The 22012-nt window shown below is 40.1% G+C and overlaps 1 long non-coding RNA gene across 1 annotated transcript; it reads left to right on the forward strand.

The window, feature by feature from the left end:
• The first annotated feature begins 4629 nt into the window (after positions 1–4629).
• Positions 4630–16348, forward strand: LOC121925783. Its single transcript, XR_006102955.1, has 3 exons — positions 4630–4772; positions 10814–10950; positions 16104–16348. It is a non-coding gene; the product is annotated as an uncharacterized LOC121925783 (long non-coding RNA).
• The last annotated feature ends 5664 nt before the right edge of the window (positions 16349–22012 follow it).

Raw genomic sequence — 22012 nt, forward strand, 5'->3', positions numbered from 1 at the left:
TTATTTTTTAGCACACGTGTGTAATCATGGCAATCCATTAACTAAAAAAAGAAAAGAAATGGGGAAAAAAGAAAAAGAAAAACGGCCTGCTTCAGAATAGCAAGGAGGATGAAGGAACGGGGGCATCAGCAGAATTGTACCATTTGATTGTTGGCATATCAAAACTGTTTTGGGAGGAACTTATCACATGTGTATCAACAATGGAAAAGCCACTCAATTGGGGGGCATTTGTGGGTTTTGATAACAATAATAATAATAATAATAATAGGCTTTATTTCTATCCCGCCTTTCCAGAGATCAAGGCGGGTAACAGCATATAAAAGGTTTTACAATAATACAATTCATAAAAACATACAATAAAACATTAATACAATTAATAAATGAGAAGGCATGCTCCAAAAATGGATGGTCAACACATCAGCAACTGGACAGATACTGTGTGATAAGGTACAGCCACAGATCCTACTATCCTGCTCTAATTCCACTTTTCAACCCTTGTGTGATAAAAGTACCTGTGACTTCTATAAGATCATGGGTGTGGGAGTATCTGTTCTGAAGTCTGCATACCTCCAGATTTGTGGTAGGGGGAAGGCATAGCACATTAACCAAAAGTACACAAAGGTCCAAAACACAAGCCTTGGAGCCCTAGAAACTGTTGGACTACAATTCTCAGAATCCCATTGGATATGCTAGCTGGAGCTTCTATAACTTGATTCTAGGGAATCCTGGGCATTGTAGTTTATCGTGGTACCAGAGCTCCCTGACAAAATATCTCATGAAATTACAGTTCCAGAATTCCTTAGCATTAAGCCAAGGCAGTCAAGGCAGTCTCAAACTGGGTTATTTCTGCACTCTGTTTTGGACCCAAAACACAATTACCTTGAGACCTCAGATCAAGCTGTTAGAATCAAGTTTTAGAATCTTCAACCAGCATATCCAATGGGATTCTTAGAGTTGCAGTCCAACAGTTTCTAGGGATTGAAGGCTGGGAACCACTGTACTATGTGATTGCAACTGAGGTAAGGAATCTGTCATGTAAAAGTTATATCAGTCATTGCCATCTATAGGTATGCAGATTTATGGCCCCTAGATGTTTTGCAGGCCACGTCTATTCTGACATTAATGGCCTTTACTCATCATAGAGGCTGCCTATAGAGCAAACAATCTTTAATGTGTAAATTCAGTTTTACTTTGAAGTAGGAAAACAACCCTCCACCAAAGACAAGGCAGAAACCTATTTAAGGTCCTGCAAGTCCTTTGTTCTGGGTTCTGCACTGGAATCTAAACAGACTTCTTGTCGGTTTCAGTACTTATACAGTTCTTATCCACTTACCCTTCCCATTCTCTTACCCTCTCTGTAGCAATCACATTGAATTCCAGGTTTCTGCTGAGGTGAGTAAAGCCCTTAGTGATGCTTCTTGTTCTTACCCACTTTTCCTCCCTTTTACTCCATTAGCGTTAAGAGTGTGTGTGAATGTATGTTTGTGTGTGTATTCCCTCCCTATTAATAAAATTAGACTTCAATTAAATGGATTTGCCTCCACATCATTCATTTGGAGTTACTTGGTCTCTCTGTAAATGCTTTGGGATTAGGTTGCGAAAGGTACTTGTAACAAGTCCTCCTTTCAGCAATTTCAGCTAATTAAAATCCCTAATTAGAATCTTTCTTACACCATGGATAAGTCAACCCATTGGGTCATTTTTTAATTCATATTTCTAAACTTATACATGAGTATATACAGTAAGTCACAATGGAGAAAGTACTAACTATTTTTTTTAAAAAAGCTTTCAAAGTAGGATCTCAGATGAAGTCTATAGAACAGGCATTTTACCTCTTTGAATTAAAGGGGACATGAGATGGTTGCAGCTACTCCTAATTTATCCCTTCAGCCTCTTCTGTCTGCTCCCCCCTACCCAATGTTGCAAAGAAAATGGAGGAAAATGGTCCTTATATTTGAAGGTACATTATAGTCCCAAGAATATAAAGGTACCTTTGAAGAACTCCCTATGACTGCTCGAGAGTTCCTAACTGATAGCAAATGGATGCTAGGAGGTGATAAAAGAGCTTACCACAAGAATACAACAGGTGTGTGTGTATCTTCAAGTAGCCTGTCAACTCAATGAGTTTCATAGGGGTTTCTTAGGAAAGGAATACGCCGAGGTGGTCTTCCCAGTTCTTTCCTCTGAATTGGAATAACCAGGGCTGATTCTGCTTAGCTTCCAAGATCAGGCAGGATCTTGTGCCTTTAGGGTATTTAGGCCCTATCATATATTAAATAAGTTTTTCTGCATTTGTATCACCTCACGGAGAGATGGCTAGTCAGATTTCCACCAATTTGGAAAGTGAACATGAAAATTTGATAAGATGTGATGTTTTTAAAAGAAAATTTGAAAAGAATTAAAAATTATGATGTTTCAAATTAACATTTAAAATGTATTTTTAAAAAACAAAACTGGGGCATCTCCTTTTTCTTCCCAACTAGCCTCACCCCACTCACCCCATCTCTTCAGCATTTTAAAAGGACACAGCCTAATGCCAGAGCCCATTTCTGTCAAAAGGCAGATGTTTAGGCACCACTGGTGTCACTCCACCTCAGTGTCACCTGGTGTGGCGCATACTCCTCTACACTCCCATAGTGATGTCCCTGCATCCAATGCAGCCTAAGTGGCAAGAAAAGAGAGGAGAGTCTTGGTGGTGTAACCCACTATTTTTTTTTAAACTAATATTATTAATAATAAAGGTCTTATCTGCCACACACATCATTTTAAAAGAACAAATAAGACACATACATATTAAAGCAATCCACATTTGAAATCCATCAATTAAAATTGTCAATTTAAAAATCATCTGGATAGGTCTGCTGGAAGAGATTGCAGTTTTAAATTCAGAGAATGTATTCAGATGTCAAATCTCTTCCAGCTGGTCATTCCAACCTAATCCTGCCTGACTAGAATAAATGACCCAAAGAGGAACTGAGTATATGGGGCAGATCATAGAGGAGGCAAACCCAGACCTAAACCATGTAAGGCTTTAAAGCTAATAGCCTACACTTTGAACAGTGCCCAGAAACTAATTGGCAGCCACTAGACTTGGGTATGCTTATGGTGGTCCAATGTAAAATACAGGTTTTATGGCAAATAGAGTGGTGAAGGAAGCATGAAAGGAAATATTGGTATGAGGGGGAACCCTGGGTGACCAGAGGTCATAAATGCGAAGGAGGAGAAGACTCTGCAAAAATGTAGGACATTCAAGAAAAACATCGGACATTACAAAAGAAAACCTAAAAATACTAATGAAATGTAAATTCATGCTTCTTAATGGAGGACATTTTGAAATTCCTTCTGGACAGAAGGTTGAAATGTAGGACATGTCCAGGTAAAGGGAGATGCCTGGTCACCCTGGGCGAAACCAGCTAAATCAAAACTTTCAAATTTTATGTTTTTTAAACAGGGGTTGGAAAACAGAAGATCTCATGGATGCTGTTTGGTGTATTCATAGCACTGTGTACAACAAAATTATGTACATATTAATAATTTCATTTAAATACATTCATAGACTTCAAAAGCCCAAAGCATTTTAATACTGAAAGATATTTAAAGTTACTTTCAATTCAATAAAAGTTACAAACTACCAGCATGGCATACTGTTTTGACTATTGGATTGTGACTCTGGGACCACTTCCACTCAGCTTTGGAAACCCACTAGGTGATCTTGGACAAGTCACATTCTCTCAGCCTCAAAGGAAAGCAAAGCCATCCCCCTTCTGAACAAATCTTGCTAAGAAAACCCCATGATCGGTTTGCCTTAGGGATGCTATAAATCAGGAACGACTTGAAGGCACACAACAACACACAAACAATCAACTGTTAGAAGAAAGTTCCATTAAAACTCTTCTGCTGTACTGACACACTGGAATAAAAATAATGTTAAAGCACGTGTCCCCTTAATTTAGAGATAAACAATAAAAACTGGCCACTCACCAACTAATCAGATAATGATTTACTGGATTAATATACCAATTAAATGAAGCAAGACTTTAATCCTACACAGTGTATATATTTATCTGGCAGGGAATAAACCTTGCTAAACTCAATGGAGCTTGCACATTAATAAAGGTTACTTTAATTATACTAGATTTATGAACCATCGTGCACTATCTTTGTTTTTCATGGTTACTAGCCAGCTGATAAATGTTTTGCATTGACCTTCGAGGCTCCTCATCTCCAGGCTCACCTTTGCCAGTGTTGCTGTGATGGGAAATATTGTTGACACCTCGCACAGGAGACTTTTCTGGGCTTACATCCAACAACCCAACCTGTATGGCATATGTTTGCCAGCCTGTGAACTCATGTGAGCCAGGAAAAGGCATTATTTGAATAATTTTTGATGTTGTCCACTTTCATTAGATTTGTTAGAGTAAGATGCAAATGCAACAGAGGCAAACTTGCATATTCCAGTGTAAATGGGATCCACTGTGTTAATCCTCCCTGGATTTAAATAGATGTCCAATGCAGTGATTGATGGAGGAGGAGGAGGAGGTGGTGAAAGCACCCTTATGATGTCATGGCCTACAGGGTAGCATGATAACACTCTGGTCTTTCTGCAGCCATAGAGGGGTTACAGTGAAGCCCAGTTGCTTTGCAAAAGCTGCTTAATCTACAGAGAAGGTGGTCTTGTCTTCTAGACAGAAACACACAGTTGCCAGTCTTTCCTGCTATACTGAGAAGCACGTAAAAGCCTTGCCAGGGAAAAAGAAGGGAGATATCTACAGGTAGGACTTGCTTGTCCTCTTGTGGGGACATATTGCATTAACAGCATAGATTTGTTGTGTGGCAGACCCTCTGCATTTCAGACATATGCCTTTAAATGTTTACAGATAAACATAAGAAGAGGTGCACAGGTAGCAATGAATTTCTTCATTCATAGCCCTTTAACAATGAGCTCATAGATCTCTCTAACAGTAAGTGAATGAACTGTTCATGACATTATAATAATAATAATAATAATAAATTTTATTTATGCCCCGCCCTTCCATGGATATGATCAGGGCGGCTTACAAAATTTAAAAACGTTACAATACAAAGTTAAAATCGAATAAACAGTTAAAAACATTACTACAAGACAGGAACAGGAAGACAGTAAAATAGAAAAATACACATGGCAGGGGCAGAAAAAAAATGAAAATTAAACATCAATCCAGGGTCAAAAGAGAAAAGAGGGGAAAGGGGGCAGGAAAATAAATGGACAAATTAAGGTGGGAAGGCCAGCCGGAATAGGTATGTTTTCAACTGTTTTTTAAAAACAGCTAATGAGGCGGCGGAGCGAAGCTCTGCAGGGAGCTTATTCCAAAGGGGAGGGGCAGCAGTAGTAAAAGCACTCTGTGAGGTCCGCACATGATTGGACCTAGGGACCTCCAACAGTTTAGTCCCGGAAGTTCTGAGTGTGCGAGGCGGATTATATGGGGAGAGGCGGTCCTCCAAGTACCCTGGGTCCAAGCCATTTAGGGCTTTATAGGTCAAAACCAACACCTTGTATTGAGCTTGGAAGCGAATAGGCAGCCAGTGAAGATCTTTTAGAATAGGTGTTACATGGTCTGACCTGGAACTACCAGAGACCAATCTGGCTGCCATATTCTGCACCAATTGCAGCTTCCGGGTTTGGTACAAGGGTTGCTCCATGTAGAGCGCATTGCAGAAATCCAATCGAGAGGTTACCAAAGCATGTACAACAGTTTCTAGGTCCTTTCGGTCCAGGTAGGGACGCAACTGGCGTATCAGCCGAAGCTGATAACAGGCACTCCTGACCGTCGCATCCACCTGAGAAGTCAACTGGAGCGACGAATCAAGGAGCACTCCCAAGCTGCGCACCGAGTCCTTCAGGGGGAGTGTGACCCCGTTCAGGACCGGGTGACAGATCTCACCACCAGAAACCGGGGAACCTATCACCAGTACTTCCGTTTTCCCTGGATTCACACTGAGTTTGTTCTCCCTCATCCAGCCCATTACCGACGCCAAGCAGGCATCTAGAGGAGAGATGCCATCCTTAGTTACTGTATCAGTCGGAGACATAGAGAAAATTATCTGGGTGTCATCAGCGTACTGATAACACCGCGCCCCATGTCTCCGGATGATCTCTCCCAGCGGCTTCATGTAAATGTTAAATAGCATAGGGGACAAAATCGCTCCCTGAGGGACACCAGATGTCAGGGCCCTGCTATCAGAGCGACAGTCCCCCAGCTCCACCATCTGGGACCTGCCCGAGAGGGTAGGAACGGAACCACTGCAAGGCAGTGCCCCCAATTCCCAACTCCCTCAGGCGTCCCAGAAGGATACCGTGGTCAATGGCATCGAAGGCCGCTGAGATGTCCAAAAGCACTAACAGGGACACGCTCCCCCTGTCCATGCCCAGACGGAGATCATCAACTAAGGCGACCATGGCAGTCTCAACTCCATAGCCCGCCCGGAAGCCGGTTTGAAATGGGTCCAGAAAATCAGTGTCGTCCAAGATCGACTGAAGCTGGAAGGCGACTGCTCTCTCGATCACCTTCCCCAAAAAAGGTAGCAGCGAGATGGGTCTATAATTATTATGGAGCAGGGGGTCTAAGGAGGGCTTCTTTAGCAGGGGTTTAACCACTGCTAGTTTTAATTTAGATGGAAACTGACCCTCACTTAGAGATGTATTAAATATGTGATGCAACATTAGTCGCACCACATCTCCCCCCCTGAGCTGCAACCATGAGGGACAGGGATCAAGAGAGCAAGTCGTCCTCCTAACACTTCGGAGGATCTTGTCCACTTCATCGGTACTAACAAACTCAAAGTGATCCAGTATAACAGGGACCACATTATCCTGTGACAATGAGAGGTGCCTGTGTTAGAAGAGATTGATTGCCTAGCAGAGAGGGTTAATGACTTGGCCTCATAGTCCAGTGTTTGGTGCTTAATGCATAGGGAATTCAATTTTAGAAAACAACTGTATTTGATAAAGTGACTTAAAAATCAATAATTCAGTCACTGAGATAAAGTACATAAACCACTTTGAACATTTGAAGTAGTGCTATATAATGTAGGGAATTATCACATCGCCAATTCCCTTCTAACTCAAAGTGGCCCATTCCTGTCCATTTTAGCTCACACATCCCCCTGAAACAAAGCCCTGTGATAGTTTTGCCATATGGTTGCCATAAGTTAGAAACAACTGGAAGGCACACAACAACACCAATATGAACATCGTTGTGTCAAACTCTGAATCTTTCTATCAGTGCAGCTCTGTGCAAAGGAGTACTTTGCCATATTCTCCCATTCCTTGTTGACAGCTCTCTCTCACCAACAAGGAAATGCCCACAGGCAGCTGTTTCTTATTTGAGACTGAGGAGGGGGCTGATAATGATACTGGCATATGTTTAAGTTCTATCTATCATCTAGACAAGATAGGAAGATGAAACACAGCATAATTATAATTTGTCTATAGATAGTAATTTGGGGAGTGGTGAACAATATTACCATTTTTAACTTTTAAATTATTCAAGCCCTTCTTCCTTCCTGTCCCCCATTGAAAACACTGATCAGGGCTTGGAAAAGTTATCTCTTTTTTTGGGAACTGTCATAAAAATGACATTCTTCTTAGCCTTGGTGGATTGTGAAGTATATTATCTCTCACAGAATTTTCAGACTTGGAGCACATGAAAGTATGGGAAGATTTGGGGCTTTCAGAAGTTAATACATCTTTACTTTCTCCTTCCTCCCCCTGCTTGCAAATGCAAAACTCCAAAATTATGGCATCATAAGTTAAAGTTTGGTTCCCATTGCCTTTTCACAATATTGTGTTTCGCTCTATGCATTCCAGTGCTATTGCATTTGAAATGTGAAAGGATTTTGCATTTTCAAACAGAACAGAACAGTTATTTTCAAAACTCCCAAACACCTTACAGGTTCCAAAAATATTGGGATCCATATGAGCAGCATCACAAGCAGCTGATGGCACATGAAAGAAACAAAACTTAGGAAGAGACAGAGAGAAACCAATGAAATGAACAAAATCTACTGAAACTTTTAATTACTGGATTAATCAACTAAACCTTATGGAAAATGTCATATCTGAACAGTAAGAAGGGTCACACATTTCTCCCTGGACTTTCTTTCACTGCTCCCTCCCTTTTTGGAGGGAGAGCATGGCAATAAAAAGATGGGTTAAAGGCTTCTGATATGACATACCTTGGCAAATAGAGCCAACTCTGCTATTAAACAATGTGAGACAAAAGGTGCCTTCCAACTGTTCCTCCTCCATTCCACCCTCTCCATTGGAAGACAGAGCTCGGTTCTGCATGCCCTGTTCTATACTTCCATAGTGGCTTGTTGCTGTCAGGTTTAGTAGATGATACTCTCCTATCACTGCAGTCAAAGCAGAATTCATTTCCAGACTACTTCTCTTCTGCATGTAGAATGCAGGGAGGCAATCTTTGTCTTTTGTTTCTATCCCTAAAACATCTTGGGTTGGCCATGACCATAGCAAATCAAACATTTGCTTGAGCATTTCTTTCAAAGGTTCCCAAAGCTGAGAATGAGAAACAGATTAGATCATTATTTTCCATTTAATCAATTAGAATAGAATGAGGAAGATATTAACCTTTCTGAGTTAAGTCAGACCTCAGTCTACTTTCTTCTGTTTGGTGCCACCAAGTTATCTTGACAATTTCTAACTTGGCTTCTCCGATGAAACAAAAAACCAATCCTCACTTTGTAAATATGCTATCACACTGTTGATATGAAATGGTGTAGTGCTGGCGTGGGTTCCCAAGACTGTAATTTGAGTTGCTGATCATAAACTGTCTAAGCCATTTTTCTTTCCTGGTATTCACTTGCACTGAGCTTGAAGATTGACTTACAGTCTGTTATGTGGTCAAGGATATTTAGGACAGACAGGAAGAATGATTAGTAAACATTGGCAAATCAGCTTCTTTCCAAGAAAATGATATGTCTCGTAAGTAGGGTAGGAATATATTTCTCATTTACAGTTATTCCAAGATTAGGCATCAAATATATATCTCAGCAAGGTTTTAATGTTCCAGTTAATAGCTGTTGCATTGGAATGAGCATGAGGATATCTGTTTAATTTTAGATTTAGAAATGCATCCTGTAGTTAAGAATGCTTTAATGAGAAATCAGTTCAGAGAAATCATCCATGTGGCCATGCTGTCATACAGGTACAAGGTGAAGCTCTGATCCTAGCTTGTGGAAGCTAGGACCAGGACAAACGGTGCTAAATGGCTGCTAGGGTGGAACCAAAGTTGTAACCATTAGTGTACTTTTCATGAAATTCCCTTTCATTCAATGTACATACATATGATTCCTTGAACTGCTTGGCACTTCTCTGTTTGCATACTTGTATCAATTGTAACTGTAGATGTTAATGTGAAGTGAAAGGCTTTCATGTCTGGCATCCATAGTTTTTTGTGGGTTTTTCAGGCTATGAGGCCATGTTCTAGAAGAGAATCTTTTCTGAAAATGCCAGACACAGTTGCTGGCAAAATGTCAGGAAAAAGCTTTTCTAGAACACTGCCTCATAGCCTGAAAAACCCACAAAAATATGTACAGGTTAACCTAAAGTGGTCAGGTCTTTGATGGTCATGTTCAAAGCCCAGTTTTTACATGGACTAATTTGGTGGCCTTTGGCAGTTTGGGCACAACTAAGGGCTGGAACAGACCGGCATGTTAAGCAGCCTTCCGGGCTGCTTGGGAGAGTGGCATTCACACACCACATGCTCCCAGAACTCCCAAAAGCTGCCTGGCCAGTCACATGGGGTGGCTTCAGGGCTTTCTGGGGACATGGTGTTTACATGTCACCTGCCACCAGAATGCCCTGAAGCCACCCTGGGGTTGCAGCTGCTTAAAACACCTTTTTAAAGGCCCAAATAGGAGCAGATCTTTTCCACTTCTGTTTGAGCCAGCTCCAAGGCAGATGGGGACCATAACGTGATTGCTGCAGCTCCAGAGCGACTGGCTCTGGGGTGGCCCCAATTCACCCTTTTGGGGCAGTTTGTTCAGCCCCTACAACCAGGATATAACATCTGAATAAGATATGGCTTGGGCTCAGGAAGGGGCTAGATGGGGCTCAATAAATTGAGTTTAAATCCTGATAAGATGAACTCTTTATTACTGGATGGTTCCTATGACCAGGAGATAGACTTGTTACCTATTCTAGATAGAGGTTGCACGATTCTCCTGGAAGAACAACCTCAAAATGTGGGGGTTCTCCTAGCTCCATTTCTGCCACCAGAGCCGCAATGACCTCAACAGCTAAGAATGTCTTTTCATACCCTCCAACTGTCCTAGTTTGGCAAGGATGGCCCTGGTTAATCCTCTAGAAACAGCTGAAAAACAACAGCAAGAATTAATACACTAACAATAACAGTGCTGGTATAGCAGTGATCTATAGATATAACGATCATATAACAGCAATCTATATGCAGTACAACTCTGTAAATAATGCAGTTAGTATAATGTTCAATGTAAACTACAGTAGTATATAATGAAATGTACTACTACTAGTATTAATAATAACAACAAACTGTATTTCTTTCCCGCCTCTCCTCAAGTTGGGGTACAGCATATTAAAATACAAAACATAGTTAAAAACTCATAAACCCATAGTTAAAATACACCACTATAAAATCATTAAAATATACTCAGGGTATATATACAATTAAAAAAGTTATGATTTAAAATTGATTGGGTAGGCCTGCCAGAAGAAATATGTCTTTAATGCTATTTTAAAAGCAGTCAGCATTTTCAGCTGTTGTATCTCTTCTGACAGGTTATTCCACAGTCTGGGGGCAGCAGATGAAAAAGTCCTCTGGGAAACCATTGGCAGTCTAGTCCTGGCAAGTTGGAGCAAACATTTCCCAGAGGACATGAGTGTACAAAGCGGATTGTACTGAAGAAGGCATTCCTGTAGGTAACCTGGACCCAAACCATGTAGGGCTTTAAAAGTACAGTCAGCCCTTCTTATACATGGATTTTTTATACACGGATTCAAGCATACACAGTTTGAAAGTGTTCAAAAAAAGTATAAATTTCAAATATCAAACCTTGATTTTCTATTTTTTAGAAGGGACACCATTTTGCTATGTCATTATATTTAATGGGATTTGAGCATACATGGATTTTGTTATACATGGGGGATCTTGGAACCAAACCCCAGCATATAACAAGGGTCCACTGTAATAGCTAACACTTTGTACTTTGCCCAGAAACTAATTGGCAGTCAGTGGAGTGATTTTAAGATTGGTGTGATATGATCACTCCTGGATGTACCTGTAATCGACCTGGCTGCCATATTCTGAACTAGCTGAAGCTTCTGGACTTGGTACAAAGGTAGCCCAGTGTAGAGCACACTGCAGAGGTTCGGCACATACGTCTTCAAAGCTTATACTTATAATTGGGTCATGATAATACATGTGGAAATGGTATAATTTTTTTTTACAAACCTTTATAAAAGACAATATACAAAATGTGGTAAGATCAATCTGTCAACCAATATACAATACCCTTCTCACAATAAAATGTAATAGAATATGCTCCTTGTGAGTAAATATGTACCTAGGAATTAGCCAAAAGACAGTAAAATATCCCAAATTGTATCTTTACAAGCAATGTAAATAAGGACCAGTACATCATAAACTGAGTTCAAAGTGTAAAAGTAGTTTGCAGACAATCCAATAGGAGGCTTTTGTAAACCACATAAATTCCAAGGTTTGTCTGCCTGAAACTGCAGTTTTGAGTGACCTTCTTTATTAATAATATTTGACCTCTTGTTGCCTGATCGTGGCTTTTTAACCACCCTTTGATATTGGTCAGCCATACCTGTCAGGTTTTTCATATGTGCAATGTTGGAAAGTATGTCTTTTCCACCCAGCTTCTTCTGGGATACCAGCTATGGCTTCTCATGGATAGGAATGAGCATAATGGTGTAGGATAGGGGTTCCCAACCTGTACTCCAAGGAGCCCTTAGGCCTTCACATTTGGCACTTCCCAGGTGTTCTGCGGATGTTCCAGGAAAATGAAGGAAATAAACATTGAATGAAATTAAAGTATAAGAAAATATTCTTATATATACTCCTACATCTTTAACTTGTAAGAAATAGGGTAGACCTCTTAGGAGCTCTGCCATAGAAATAAGGGCTCCGTGAGTCAAAAAGGTTGGGAACCTCTGGGTAACTCCAGACTGCAAAATGTTTTATCTGGAGCTTCCCTTGAGGCTGGTCCTGAAACAGCAGCTCTTAAGAACATGTGGGCATTATCACACAATCTTTGTTCTTGCTGCAATCATATTACTAAAAGTAAATAGGTACATAGCAGTTTGGGAGCTTTCTTTATCCCATGTCCTTTCAATAGCATTAGGGCTGTCTCTCACATTGATGGTTCCTTCTGCTGTCTTCCACAATCCTACTTAATCCTGCCCCTTGCCTTATAATTCTCTTCATTAATAATGCTGTTGTTGATATTATTATTATTATTATTATTATTATTATTATTATTAAATACCCAACATCTTTCTTCTATTTTTATTTTTATTTGTAATGCAATTTACCAGGTATTGCAATGCAATTTAATCAAGCAAAGATGCAAGAAAAGACGGGTAAAGAAAATAAAGTGTGTATGGGGGGGAGGTGGGGGACGGCAGAAAACAGACTGCTTGGGAATAGTGAGGGGTACAGGGGACTGCAGAGAGGAGAGAGAAAGAGACTGACACTAAGTGAATGCCAGAACTGCAGCAGGAGGAACCTATCACACCAGATAATTACAGTCATTCCTTGGTATTTGTGGGAGATCAGTTCCGGATTTCCATGCAGATACTAAATGTGTGGATGCTGAAGTCCCATTGTTCTCAATTGGGGACAATGAAATTTTGTGACCTCGGCCACCCAAAGCAAAAGGAAAACAAGGATTTTACACTTGTCAGTCTCTAAGGAGCAAGGAGGATACCTTCAGAGAAAGGTCAGACCTGCAACTGGAATACTTGGAATACCTTGCTGCTCTGACCACAGCTGCCTCCTCCTCCTCTTCTGTCCTCCCCACCAGTGCCACTGCCACCTTTTCTTTTCTCCTCCTCCTCCTCCCTCCTCCTCCCCCTGACATGGCTGTCTTCCTCCTCCTCCTCATTCCTCCTCTTGCTCTATCTCTGTGGCTGCTGCCACCCTCCTCCTCCTCCTCCTCCTCCTCCTCCTCTTCATTCCTCTTCCTCCTCTTCCTTCTTCCTCCTCATCCTCTTCCTTGCCACCTCCTCCTCTGTCTCTTCCTTCTCTGTTGCCTTCCCTCACAGATCTGCCATCCGTGCAATGCCAAGCAGTGCAATTGGGAGCTTATTGACAGGTTTCTCCCCTCAGTTAAAAGGGACATCCTAACTACACTCTGGAGACACAGCAGCTATGGTTAGGAGATTATTTAATTGTGGATTAAAAGATGTATGTGATAATCTTCTGTATTCACCTGTAACACCATTGCTGAAGCTTCTGTGCTGCACTGTGGCTGATGTCACTTTGGCCTGTAGTGACAGAGATAGATCTAGAAGGACCTCCAAATGATGGACATTCCAGTTTCAAAGCTCTGGTATTAATAACCAAAAAGCTAAACCTTCTCCTTCCCTACCTTCTCTAATACACATCTCAGACAATATGTGTGTCAGATCTGCTTGGATTCATTGGGAGTAAGGGCTCTAGCATATTAAAGGAAGCATTTGGTTTTTAATATGTTTCAGCAGATGGAGCTTTTAATGGGGGTGTTGAGTTTCTATTTTATTAAGTGCTTTTAAAACTGCTTTTAAGTTGTGCTTTTGAGTTATTTTATTTAAAATAGAGGTTTGGTGTAACTGTGTTTTAACTTTTATACGAAGAGGGTTTTTTTTGTTCTGTTTTTAAGTGCTAAAAGAAGTGAGGTATAAATTGAATAAGTAAATAAAATATTTATTTTCCATCCTGTGGAACATTTTTGCAACTGTGGTTAGACACGCACCTATATGTTTCTGTTTTGGGTCTTTTCTGACAACCATTTCATGACTAATAAATTCTATCCACAGTTTTAGTAACATTTTTGTTTTATTTTGACCCTTTCCATATTTGGCTCCTTTAATCTCTTCCACATTGCTCAGAGAAATCTCTGAGATGGAATGATTTATAAATTCTATACAGTTAATAAATCTCAAGTCCAATTTCTTATCTGTGTGATGGATGAGGTCACTGAAATTTATAACTTTAGTCATAGGGCTTTATCACATGAGGTTCTTTTCCTGCTAAAATAGAGAACTTTTTCTATTCTAAAAATACTATGCAATTGCTATGCTCTCTTAACTATCACTCTTTAAGGAATCTTCAGGATTACAACTTTCATTCATGCTAAAAGCTTATTATCACACACAGCAATTAGGGCTGCCCACGCAGTACTATTATTCCTGCCCATTATCCTAGTTTGTCATATGTGCATACATATACAGAGATGTGCCACACAGAACTATAAATGAAAATGGTTTTACATTTAAAAACTTTTTTTCATTTGAAGAGGGCTTCATGATTGAGATAGACCAGACTTCTAGCATCAGATTTAACTAATTGCTGGCATATGAAAGCCAGAAGCTTATGATCTCTCTGTCTGATCTATCCTGATGCTGGCTTTCATCTGCCAGCAATAAGTTAAGTCTGAAGCTACAACAAGCAGCAAGAAAGAAGCCAAGTGTTAATGAAATAAATGTATTTTTAAACTATAAGATTCCTTTGCAATTATATTTCCGCATGTGTGTGTGTGTGTGTGAGAAAGAAACTCTGGAAAAGAGCTACATGAAGGGGTGGGGCTGCAATGAGCAAAGTTTTGGCTTCTTTCACAAACTCAGTTGAGGGAGGCAGTCATTAGCCAATGGATTTTTTTCCTGATATGGAAAAAAGTTTTAAAGTTTCTCAGTTATTTACAATTGAAAGGAAATACAATTGAAATTGCCTCCTCTTCTCCTTCTCACCTGATCACAAGGCACCTAAGCCATACTCAAAGTATATCCCCTAACTACACAAAATCATCATTAAAATGCAATTGAATTTTTGCACCGGAAATCGTAGCAGAACAGTAACGAGAAAGGAGGTCATTAATGGATTACTTGTGTTAATGTAAAGAAATACTTTCAAAACAATCTCCAACAGGAGAACAACAGAAGAGGAATATGATAAGCCCAAGTCAAAGATGCTATTATCCTGGCATAATTGCAGTTTACCTGCCTTGTGTGATAAAGCCCATACAAGAGTATGCAATACAGCAGAAATTTCAGCAATACTCCAGCCAGCCACTCATTTAATTCCTTCTGGGTAGATAGACCAGTATTCTTATTTCTTCAGTTTATATAGGGGATAAACAGATGAGATAACCTTCAGTCTTCTGCCTTATAACTTACAGATAATTTTAATGATGCCCTAAGTTACATAAAAGGAGAATGTACCCATTTTAAATCTGGAATGTAAATATGTTTTAGAATGACAAAGATTATATTTCCATGTGTGTGTGTGAGAGAGAGTAATCTTGCTCACTTCCCATTTTAATATTAATTTATTAAAGTTATTTTTACTCAGTCAGTTTGCAAAGCAGAATGAAGTTAGGATTTGTTAGTCTCACTTTTCAGAATTAAGTGCAGTTTTTTTCAACAAAAAAGAATTGCTATAAATTTGATATGTTGTGGAAAACACCTCCCAAAATGCATTTAAAAGGGGATCAACACACACACACAAACACTACTTTCCTCCCTTTAAAATGGCTTCCCCTAAAATATGCATTCTGGGGCAAGTCTTCCTGAAGGTGCCAATTTTAATGCAAAAGAAATTTAATGCATCTGAAAATACATATCATATCAACATATTAATATGGACATTTTTTTCAAGTCACAAATTGATTCAAAAACAGGATTAAACATACCAAGAAATCAGTAGTTGTGAGCAGTGGAGGATGAGTATTTTATTGAATAGTCATCTTGTCTCTTTCACTGAATGGAAAGGGCTTCAAACCACATTATCATCCACAACTAACTTTCTTAGAGTTTTCTACCATTTCTAACATCTTTTTCTTTATTACAGAAAATCTGTTAAGGAGAAAAAGATGGAATAGAAGCCAAGTGTCTTGATGATGAGAACTCCATCTGGAAGCATGCAGAGAGATACCAAAATTGATAGATCTATCCATCCTTACTTTAGACCCTTTGTTTTTTTGTTTTTTGATCTGTAATGCATCACTTGTGAATGTTTTTGAGACAGAAAAAGGGGAAGTCGTTTTTTCAAAGAAGAGGCATCCCAAGGACTCTCATTCTTCATTCAGTTTAAACAAGAGAAATGAAAAACCCAGCATGAGAATCTGAAACTAGTTTATGTTCTGTGGGAAATTATTCTGTCTGTATTAGTATCTCACAATAATCACTCTGCTTTTGTTGGCTTGTGTGTGCAGAAAGTAGGTATGTGACACACTGAAAGAGTTTTTATAGGTGCATAATTCTTCTGTAAAAATGTTAAGAAGTTGTTTGTTCACCCTCATTCTTTGATTAACAATTTTGTAGGAGAATCTGCTGTGGCCTTGTTACCCAGTGTATAATACATACAATAGGAGAAAGTGAGTGTAGTAACTTGCACATGCCCACGAGGGGCTTAGTAACCTCCATGTGCTAATCATGCTCTTGCTTTCTGGGAATGTGAGTCAGAAAGAGGCAGGTATAACCTGAGAAGTCTTTACGGGTATCACGAGAAGGGCTTTGCACTTTGGCTTTATAGAATTTTGCTGCGTGTATAACATACCACATAGTAGTATCTTATTTTTAAAAGTGGTTCCTTGACAAAACAAGGCAGAGAAGCCAATATGTATGTGCCAGTGTGATAGAATACCTTCAGATGAAGATGGGGGGGGGGTTTGACATGCACCAGGGCAAGGCAACCTAACACCTTATTAGCATGATGAATTTTCCGCCACATTCCAAGAATGGTCAGTCTCATGTTTCTTGTTCATACTCTGAAAATAATCATAGCCCTGGGAAGGCTTGGTTGGGTTGTGACTCAGAAATGGCAGTTCTGGACTGTTTTTTGTTAAGTTTGTGAACAATGACAAACCGATTCAAGAGGCTTCTGCTTAGAATATGTGGTCTTCTCTAAGATCAGGTTTTTATTAGAGTGGATATGATATGACATGGATATATTCCCTTTCTGGTTTAGAAATAGATTGTCCTGCTGGAATGCTAGTTAGGCTAAAAAAGAAAGAAGTGTTGCACCTGTCTGCATACATTTAACTGTAGTTCAAATTAAGACTTTTATAGTGCAGGAGGTGAGACTGGGAAGGATCATTACTAGAGCTTTGCTTAACAAGACCCCAGGTTCAAGCCCTGGCATCTCTGTTGGGACTGTGAAGGATTCCTATCTGAAACTCTAGAAGTGATTATATTACACCTATTCTGAAATCTCTTCACTGGCTGCCTATTGGTTTCCAGGCACAATACAAGGTGTTAGTGATTACCTTTAAAGCCCTACATGGCTTGAGTCCAACCTATATAAGGGATCGCCTACTTCCGTACAACCCGCCCTGCTCCCTTAGATCCTCTCGGAGGAATTTATTGCAACCCATAAAAACCAGACTAATTGTTCTCCGCTACCACTCCCAGACTATGGAATGCCTTGCCTTGCCGGCGGAGATCCGTCAAATAAATAGCCGCCCTAGGCAGCTTCAAAAAAGCTGTCAAGATGAATCTCTTCCGGCAGGCTTTCCCAGAATAGTTCTATTAATTTCTATACTCTCCCTACTTTATATAACCACTGCCTCTACTAGAAAATTGCTGTCATTTTAACAGGTTGAATTTTTAAACTGTATTGTATTTAATCCTATTTTAAAGGGGGGGTTTCAATTTATTTATTAAGAGTATGTATTATTCCAATATATTCTAGTCATGTAAGCCATCTTGATTGTTGCAGCAGAAAGGCAGGGCATACGAATAAGTTTATTTATTTATTTATTTATTAGAGCAGGGGTGGGCATCAGATATTGTTGCACTACAATCCAACTATCCAGCATAGCCAATATTGAGGAATACTGGGAGTTGAAGTCCAACAATATCTGGAGGGTCTCATGCTTCCCAACACTATCATAGAGAGCTGCCTGCTGGTTACTGCAGGCCAGTTTGAATTCTGTATAAGATAACTTTCTACTACAGTTTGGAAGACCCACTGTGCCAAGCCATTCCCAAAATTGGGGAAATACATGTTTGTACAGGGGCCTAAACACCCTAGAGGCACCAGAGCTCATCTTATCTTGGAAGCTAAGCAGAGTCAATCCTGCTTAGTATTTGGATGGGAAACCACCAAGGAATACCAGGTACTGTAGGCTGTATTTCAGAGGAAAGAACTGGCAAAACTAAGAAAACCCTAGGAACCATGGGGTCACTACAAGCTGTCAGGTCACTTGAAGGTCCATACACACACCTACCTCTTTGTACAACAATATATTCACATGACCATAGGGACTTGAGGTCTAGCACTGTAATTCATAATCCCTACCTTTTTTGCCATTTGTATCATGTTCGAACTAATACGGTATGTCTTTGCCAGCTAGTACAATAGGTCTTTATCAAACTAAAGAGAGAAAGAGAGCATCCATCAGCCAAACAACTGAATCACAGTTTTTCAATATTTATTACATATTCTACCTTTCTTCCAGGAAGTTCAAGACTGCATACATACTTACCACACACACAGCCTCCAATGCTATCCCAACAACAAATCTATGAGATGAGGAGTTTCTGAGAGAATGACTGGCCCATGGTCACCCAGTGGGGTTCATGCCTGTGTGAGCCTCTGATGGGTCTCCACAATCTTAATCTAAAATTTTGAAGTCTATAATGCAAAGACTCCATGGCAGGCACACTCATTTCATTAGTACCTTCTTCTCTGTGCCACTAGGGTTGATTATGGGAAAATAGTATGAATGTATACCATGTTTCAGAGAATGGCCTAAAGTAGGATCATGCTGCCCCTTCCACTCGGACTTTTTTATCTGTCTGCTGGCCTATTCTGGACCCTTCTGATCTCAAAAATAATTTTAAAAAATATATTATTTCCCCCCTCTTTTAATCAGGAGTTGTGATCCTTCTTACACATGCATACTTTAAAAATATTAAGTATTTTTTGAACAAAAAGCCAGACACATTGAATTTTTACTGGTTCAGGGACTGATGTGCCCCTCGCTCAGAAGAGTTTATCAAATGGGAGGAATTTCTCTTAAATTCAAATGAAAAGAAAGTGGGGCCAGAACGCATTCACTTAAAGACGTTAGTTTTGTGCAATTACATGTATGCGCATTGCATTCGAACTGGCTTCCTGTTGCCCAAAAATAGCATGCCATTGCCCGAATTTGCATGTGGCAGTCTATCATGCAAGAACGTGAAACCACATGATTGCATTTGGACTGACTTCCCATTGCCTGAATTTGTGTGTAGTGAGTTATCACACAATAACGTCAAACCCCATGATTGCATTCAGATTGCCATTGGATTATACTTCCAATTTCCCCTTGTCTGATAATTCTAACGTGTCCTGATGTAGGAAACTGCCCCGGGATCCCTGGAGTTTTGTTCATCTTTGATCTAAGGCATATAATTTTGTTCTTTGGCTCTTCATTTTTAAAAGAACAAAACAAGACACATGCATATTTAAACGATCCACATCAAAAATTCATCATTTAAAATTACAACTTACAAATCACCTACTGTATATACTCATGTATAAGTCTAGAAATTTTAGTAAAAAAATTGCCTCAAAAACCTAGGTTAACTTATCCATGTGTAAAATAAATACTATATTTTAACTCTTATTAAAAAGGGACACATCCCTGGTGAAAGGCAGAGTGCAATCTGTCCTAGAAGCACTGACCTTCCTCTGCTCTTCTTTCCATCCAACCTTTAGCATGAGCCCAAACAGTTATGTTGCCATAATTTTCTAGGGTTTTTGGCATTATTTCCTTGCTTCATCATTTAGATCATTGTTAGCTAGTTTAACCCTCGATTTTGCAAGGGTCATATAAAAATCCATAATTTTGCCCCCAAAACATGCCCTCGACTTACAGTCGAGTATATATATGGGTAGATTGGCCATGCAGAAGGACTGGTCTTTAATGGTTTGTCTTAAATTCAGACAGCATATTCAGCTGTCTAATGTGTTTTGGCAGGTTGTTCCACCAGTCTAGAGGTGGTGAAGAAAAAATCCTCTGGATGATAGTTGCCAGTCTTGGCGACTGGAATAAATGTCCCTCAGAGGACCTGGGTGTACAGGGCAGTTATATGGGAGAAGGCAATTCCGTAAGTAACCTGGACCCAAACCAGGTAGGCTTTAAAGGTAATAACCATACTTTGTACCTTGCCTGGAAACTAATTGACAGCAAGTGGAGTGATTTTATATTGGTGTGATATAATCACTCCTGAGTGTCCCAGTAACCAATTTGGCTGCAGTGTTTTGAACCAATGGAAGTTTCTGGACTTGGTACAGGGGTAGCCCTATGTATAGCACATGGCAAAAGCCTAGCCTTGAGGTTACTAGCATGTGCACTACTATCCATTAGATCATCCAGCACTAGGTAGGGGTACAGCTGGCAAAACAACCAAAGCTGATAATAAGCACTTCTGGCATTGCATCTAAACTGACACTGTCATTTGGAGCCAACAGACCAGAAGCACCCCCAGCTGCAAACACAGTCTTCAAGGGGAGTGTAACCCCATCCAGAACTGGTGACACCACCTCCAAATCCAGGTTAGGACCCTGACAGTAAACATTCTCTATTTAGCTTCAATGTGCTTTTCCTCATCCAGCCCATTACCTCCTTGCTACTTAACTAATGCCTGTTACCGACAGCCCAAAATAAAGCTGCTTTGAGTCACAGTGAGATTTAGTGTTTCAATGATGCAGCATCCTAAGAGTCCAGAAGCACACACCAAAGCCACGCTTCAGTCTAGGGCTGGAGCGTGGCTTTGGTGCGACTTCTGGACCTTAGGACGCCGATGCATCATTGAAGCACCGTACCTCCACTGTGACTCAAAGCAGCTTTATTTTGGTCTGTCGAACAGTCCTAAGTGACAGAAGCACTATGAAACCCTGTAGTGAATTGTGAAGATATGTATTGACAACAGCAAGAGTCCTCAATGGCCATAGTCCATCAGTCGTCTTGTGCATCATGTCTCATTGTGCCATAGGTCAGTTGCTGCTCTGCTACTATAATAACATAACAGTAGCTCAATGCTGAATTACAAATGTATAAAAACTGCCCAGTTTTAATTTCTGAAGATGTATGCCCACTTCTGAATATTAATTTCCATATCAGCATTCCAGCATTCATTGTAATCATAACAATCTTGGACTTCAGAAATCTTGGTAGTGAGAATTTCAAACTTGTGTGAAAGAGTACTAGAACATTAGATGCTTAAAGGAGCTGTTGACACAACAGGTTCCTGAGGGAATGTGCTGTCTCCAAAATATATATCCAGTATACTGGAGACAACACATACTTACACGTGTGTGTGTGTGTTGTGATGTTGTTTCTTGTTGTTGTTAACTGCCCCTGAGTTGAACTTGACCCTGTGGATGAGAAATGTCCAAGTCCCCTGTCCCCCACTGGTCTGGTTTTGTAGATTCCTGCCCAAGACCTCCCTAATTGAGTCTATCCATCTGATGTGCAGCTTCCTCTCTTTTTCCTGCCCTCTACCTTTCCTAGCCTCATCGTCTTTTCTAAGGAGTCATGCCTTTTCATGCTGTGGCCAAAGTATGACAGCCTCAATCATCTTTGGCTTCCAGGAAGAGTTAAGGCTTGATCTGTCAGGCACAGTTTCTTGCAAACAAGCTAGTAAAAAGTGGGTTAGAATGCTTATCTTAGATGGATTTGTAACTGTTGATCAACTGAACCCAAAAGGTGCTCACCAATGCCCTCTCCATTCTGGAGAGAAGTCACCAGTGGGGTGCCACAGGGTTCG

The sequence above is a fragment of the Sceloporus undulatus genome, chromosome 3 (assembly GCF_019175285.1).
Source record: "Sceloporus undulatus isolate JIND9_A2432 ecotype Alabama chromosome 3, SceUnd_v1.1, whole genome shotgun sequence".
NCBI lineage: Eukaryota > Metazoa > Chordata > Lepidosauria > Squamata > Phrynosomatidae > Sceloporus > Sceloporus undulatus.